Raw genomic sequence first — 6,579 nt, 5'->3', positions numbered from 1 at the left:
ACGTCCTAAGATGGCTAAGAGTGGGTGGTGGATGGGGAATACCACACTTCCGGAAGATTTTGAGGAAAACCTTGGTTAGCTTATTGTAGAAGTTAAAGATGAACAGACAGGTGAACTGGCCTCCATGTGCAGACAGAAAAAGTTTTCCTAAGAAGTCATGTCAACTTCTTGAAGTCGTTCTATTTGCTATTCTCTTCCTCAAGGCATAAAACGGAGGCTGCTCTAGCTCTTTTCTGAGGTCTTACAGTGAGGCCTAGCCTGGATCCTGCCTGGGAACTTTGCTCCGAGTCCTTCTGAGCAATCACTTGTTTGTCTTAATCTTTTACATTAGGTACTTGAACAGAACTCTCCTTTTAAGGAACTTGCTATGCTCATAGGAATCCCTTCTGTTTTTTAAGATTTTATTTATTATTTATTTGAGAGGTAGAATTACAGACAGGGAGAGACAGAGAGAGAGAGGTCTTCCATCTGTTGGTCCACTCCCCAGATGGCTGCAACAGCTGGAGCTGAGCCAATCCGAAGCCAGGAACCTGGAGTTTCCTTGGAGTCTCCCATGTGAGTGCAGGGGCCCAAGGGCTTGGGCCATCTTTCACTGCTTTCCCAGGCCATAACAGAGAGCTGGATCAGAAGAGAAGCAGCTGGGACTAGAACAGGCTCCCATATGGGATGCCAGCACTTCAGGCAGAGGATTAACCTACTGCGCCAGCCCTTTGAATCCCTTCTTAAAGTACGTAAGCCTAGAGGTTTTATCTTTCAAGCTTTATCTTTGGGAACAGTTTTTAGTTAATGTCTGTCCTAATTTTAAAAAAGAAAAAAAAAACATACAAAGTAGTTACAGAAATCTGAGTGGTGTGTGAGTTTGTATGCAAATATATGCACTGCCTGTCTCTGTCCACTGAGGGTGGCACAGTGACAGCTCAGTAGCAGTAAGCACACCCTGCACCCAGAGCCTGGTTTCTAAACACCAAAGAAGGAAGGGGTTGACTCCAAGGCTGGGGCTAGGAAAATAAAAAGATGAACCTGAGCATCTTGTGATGCCTGAAGGCAGGAGTGTGATTGAAACAGGACGGGGCTTTTGTGGAAAGGACACAAGGGCCAGTCACAAGGTGCTCCCAAGGGCTAAACCAGAAAAGTATGCGTGACGAAATAAATATAAGCCACAGTTAAATAAATATGGGCTGGCTTTGTGGCACAGTGGATTAAGCCGCTGCCTGTGATGCTGGCATCCCATATGAACAGAGGTTTGAGTTCCAGCTGCTCAGCTTTTTTTTTTTTTTTTTTAAGATTTATTTATTTTATTTGAAAGGCAGAGAGGCAGAGGCAGAGACAGAGAGAGGTCTTCCATCCGCTGGTTCACTCCCCAATGGCTGGAGCTGCACCGATCCGAAGCCAGGAGTCAGGAGCTTCTTCCCGGTCTCCCACATGGGTGCAGGGGCCCAAGGACTTGGGCCATCTTCTACTGCTTTCCCAGGCCATAGCAGAGAGCTGGATCAGAAGAGGAGCAGCTGGAACTCAAACTGGAGCCCATATGGGATGCCAGCACTGCAGGCGGCAGCTTTACCCACAATGCCACAGCACTGGCCCCAGCTCAGTTTTCAATGAAGCTCCCCGCTAAGGTACCTAGGAAAGCAGAGGAAGATGACCCAACTACTTGCACCTCTGCCACCCTCATGGAAAACCTGGATGAAATTCCTGGCTCCTGGCTTCAGCTGTTGCAGCCATTTGGAGAGTGAACCAGCAGATGGAAGTTTTATTCCTTTCTCACCCTCTCTTTCTCTGTCACTCTGCTTTTCAAACAAATAAATAAATCTTCAAAAAATTATTAGTTAAATATTCATGAGTATGTACTGATATAAATGAAAGGACAACTGTTCTTTACCAGAGTTCCAATTAATGACCTGTGAAGAAATCAGAAATTCAGAATCCCCATTAGGCAGGTGTTAAGAGTTATAAAATAGCCAAAAGAAAGAAATCCATGGCCAGCGCCGCGGCTCACTAGTCTAATCCTCCGCCTGCGGCGCCGGCACCCCGGGTTCTAGTCCCGGTTGGGGTGCTGGATTCTGTCCCGGTTGCTCCTCTTCCAGTCCAGCTCTCTGCTGTGGCCCGGGAAGGCAGTGGGGGATGGCCCAAGTGCTTGGGCCCTGCACCCGCATGGGAGACCAGAAGGAAGCACCTGGCTCCTGGCTTTGGATCGGCACAGCACCGGCCGTAGCAGCCATTTGGGGGGTGAACCAACGGAAGGAAGACCTTTCTCTTTGTCTCTCTCTCTCCCTGTCTAACTCTGCCTATCAAAAACAAACAAAAAAAAAAACAAAAACAAAAACAAAAACAAAGAAATCCATTTGTCCAAGAGATATCTGCACTTTCATGTTCATTGCAGCATTATTCACAATAGCCAAGAAATGTAATCAACCTAAGAGCCCCTGAAAAACAAACAAACAAAAAATGGAGCCATAATCTGCTGCCTTCCCAAGCATATTAGCAGGTATGTGCATCAGAAGTGGAGTAGCCAGGACTCAAGCCGGTACTCTGATATGGGATGCTAGCATCCGCTTAACCCACTGCACCATAACACCAGCCCCTTTTTTGTTTGTTTTTAAAAGTTTGTTTTTTTTAAAAAAAAAAAGAATGAGAGAACTTTGCCCATCTCTGGACTCCTGGATTGATTTAATATATTTATCTGTCTAGGCAGAAATAACACCAACATTTAGAAAGGTTAGGTAAATGCATTGCAGCTTCTTTTATAACTTTGGCATTACATTCAAGTGCCTGTGTTCCTTAAAACTGATCATCTGGTTAGAGTGCAGCCATTCGCAGTTAGAACCCTGTTTTGTTTGCTTCCATTACTCAATTCTTCCTAAGGAAATTGAGAAGGATTGGCTGGAAACCTGAATTTATATAAAGGGTCTCATTGAGTTGTATCAAAAATAGACACACAGAAAGAAAGAAAACCTTCCACTTGAAAACTTTCCCTGGAGGGCGGCTGTGCCATGAAGTGCGTGTGTCGGGTGCTCAGGTCCCAGGGAGCTTCGCAGGGAGGGGAGGACGTGGCCTCCAGCATCCTTGGTGCATTCGTTGTTCACACACCGGGGAGTGTGGCCTCCAGCCTATTGGAACACGTGGCTTTAAAAGAATGTGGGCCTTAGCGCCGCGGCTCTCTAGGCTAATCCTCCGCCTGTGGCGCTGGTACACCAGGTTCTAGTCCCGGTTGGGGCGCCGGATTCTGTCCCAGTCGCTCCTCTTCCAGTCCAGCTCTCTGCTGTGGCCCGGGAAGGCAGTGGAGGATGGCCCAAGTGCTTGGGCCCTGCACCTGCGTGGGAGACCAGGAGAAGCACCTGACTCCTGGCTTTGGATAAAGCCAGCTGTAGCAGCCATTTGGGGGGGGTGAACCAACGGAAGGAATACCTGTCTCTCTCTCTCTCACTGTCTAACTCTGCCTGTCAAAAAAAAAAAAAAAAAAAAAAAAAGGAATGTGGGCAAAGCTTATAAGCTCCAGAGTAGGTGTTTTCCTGGCTTTGGGTTGACTCTACTTTATGTGTTTCTCAAATTTTTCCATTTTATCCTCTGCTATGCATTTTTTTCTAAAGATTTATTCAAAAGGCACAGTTATAGAGAGAAAAGGAGAAAAAGATAAAAGGATCTTCCATTGACTGGTTCCCTCCCCAAATGTTCACAGTGGCTGAGACTGGGGCCAGGCCAAAGCCAGGAGCTTAGAACTCTGTCCGGGTCCCACCCACATAGGTAGGAGGGGCCTGACTACTTGGGCCATCTACTGCTTTCCCAGGCATGGTAGCAGGGAGCTGGATTGGAAGTGGAGCAGCAGGGACTTGAACCAGCACTCTGATATGGGATGCAGGCAGCAGGCGATGGCTTAACCTGCTGTGCCAAGTCACCCACCCCCATGCTATGCAATTTTGTGGTCCATTACTGAAAATGATTACAAGTTCTGCATAGTATTAAGCTTTACTACGACCACGTGTATATGTCTCCTTCCTTTTTTAAGGCTATAATACACAATTTCACTTTGATTCATTGTTTTTGCTCTGTGCAGAGACTTTAGAAGGCTAACCCAGAGGCAAGCCAATTCAGAATTGAGTGTAATTGAACACAGGCTTAAAAAGTATTCATGGGAAAAGGCAAAGGTCAGAAGCATGATCAGATTTTTGTAGCTACTAAACATTCCAAGTGTTTGTTTGCAGCTTCTGTAACAGTTTTCTCTTAATTTTTCATAGTAAACAGTCCTGTTCAAATTTTTAGTCAAGCTCTTCTACCATATGTTATCAACTACACAAATAAAAATAGTTTATATTATAGTGGAGAAAACCAGTAGGCACCACGTTAATCAAGTGACTAAGTTTCACATCATGAGTAGTAAGACACATTACTGAAGTGACACCCGACAGGAGGGACTCCACTTTAGAGCATCCAAGACTGCATGTTGAGAAAGCACCCCTCAGCGTGAGACTGTGGTCTGCCACTAACTGTGGTCTAAAACTCGGACAGTCACAATACACTACATCCTGCTTGGCGGAACACAGACATCCACCAGCATGACTGCTCAAGCTTCAAACAGATAGGCTGCACCTGGATCAATGTTAAGATTGTAATCTGGCCAGCGCCGTGGCTTAACAGGCTAATCCTCCGCCTAGCAGTGCCGGCACACCGGGTTCTAGTCCCGGTTAGGGCGCCGGATTCTATCCCGGTTGCCCCTCTTCCAGGCCAGTTCTCTGCTATGGCCCGGGAAGGCAGTGGAGGATGGCCCAAGTGCTTGGGCCCTGCACCCGCATGGGAGACCAGGAGAAGCACCTGGCTCCTGGCTTCAGATCAGCAAGATGCGCCGGCCATAGCGGCCATTGGAGGGTGAACCAACGGCAAAAGGAAGACCTTTCTCTCTGTCTCTCTCTCTCTCTCACTATCCACTTTGCCTGTCAAAAAAAAAAAAAAGATTGTAATCTATGTCCTGCCTATGTGTTAGGTTGGATAGGTCAGTACCTGGCCTAACGTCAAGACTGTCATTGGTATTGTCAAGATTGTAACTGATACTAGCTTTGCATATGCTTCAGGTCATCTTGACCCTGGTAACCTTTTGTTCCCCTGACCCCAGCAACCAAGTATTCCCCCGACCCTAGCAACCATGTATTCCCCCTCCCCTCCTTGTGGTTTCTGCCTTTAAAAAACCCTGTTGCTATGAGCTTCAGAGTCGAGAGTTCTTAGGGGCCTGAGCTCACTCTCCATCGCTGGCAATAAAGTCTCCAAAGTTTATCACACGTGTGTGTGTGTGTGTGTTTTGACAGGCAGAGTGGACAGTGAGAGAGAGAGAGAGAGACAGAGAGAAAGGTCTTCCTTTGCCGTTGGTTCACCCTTCAATGGCCGCTGCAGCCGGCGCACCGCGCTGATCCGAAGCCAGGAGCCAGGTGCTTCTCCTGGTCTCCCATGCGGGTGCAGGGCCCAAGCACTTGGGCCATCCTCCACTGCACTCCCGGGCCACAGCAGAGAGCTGGCCTGGAAGAGGGGCAACCGGGACAGAATCCGCCGCCCCAACCGGGACTAGAACCTGGGGTGCAGGCGCCGCAAGGCGGAGGATTAGCCTAATGAGCCGCGGCGCCAGCCTTGCATGTGTGTTTCTAAAGTGGTGCTTTCACTGCTGGGCCAAATGACTGCCCCAATAACTTACTTTTTAATGAAGAAAAATATTGCTGGCATCAATTTAAAAATCACCAAAGGGAGTTAGGATTTCAACACATGAATTTGGAGAGGGAGAACAAACATCAGTCCACAATGGAGGAGATTTGAATAAGGCTGGTAGTTTAGTAGTTAGTTACACTGTATGCTAATTTTTGGCTTTGTAATTATACTATCATTTTGTGAACTGTTAACATTAGAAGCTGGGTACAGGGGCTGGCACTGTGGCGCAGTGGGTTAATGCCCTGGCCTGAAGCATTGGCATCCCATATGGGTGCTGGTTCAAGACCTGGCTGCTCCACTTCCCATCCAGCACTCTGTTATGGCCTGAGAAAGCAGCAGAAGATAGCCCAAGTCCTTGGGCCCCTGCACCCGCCTGGGAGACCTGGAAAAAGCTCCTGGCTCCTGGCTCCTGGCTTCAGATCAGCGTAGCTCTGGCCTTTGTGGCCAAGTAGGGAGTGAACCATTGGATGGAAGACCTCTCTCTCTCTGCCTCTCCTCTCTCTATGTAACTCTGACTTTCAAATAAATAAATAAAATCTTTAAAAAAAGAAGCTGGATGGAAGGGTAGATGTGAACTCTATACTATTTCTTAGCAACTTCCCTAAAAACATATTTCAAAATAAAAAAAAATTAAAGTACCACTTACATCCATCAGTTCACAAAACTGTAAGTGTTGACAATATAAAGAATTGGAAAGGAGATGGAGCAAATAGAACCCTCTGAATCGCTGGTGTTTAAGTGTCTAGTGGTACAAACACTCAGAAGCATACACAGCTATGTTTGTCAACAGCCAGGAAAACTGAAGGTGCACAAACATAATTAAGCATTTCTGTGGTTGGGAAGACGTCTAGAGTAACTAGGAAATACCACTCACGGGAATAGACACAAGAGTGT

This window comes from Lepus europaeus, chromosome 16 (genome assembly GCF_033115175.1).
Source record: "Lepus europaeus isolate LE1 chromosome 16, mLepTim1.pri, whole genome shotgun sequence".
Taxonomy (NCBI): Eukaryota; Metazoa; Chordata; class Mammalia; order Lagomorpha; family Leporidae; genus Lepus; species Lepus europaeus.
Note: the sequence above shows the minus strand (reverse complement) of the source record.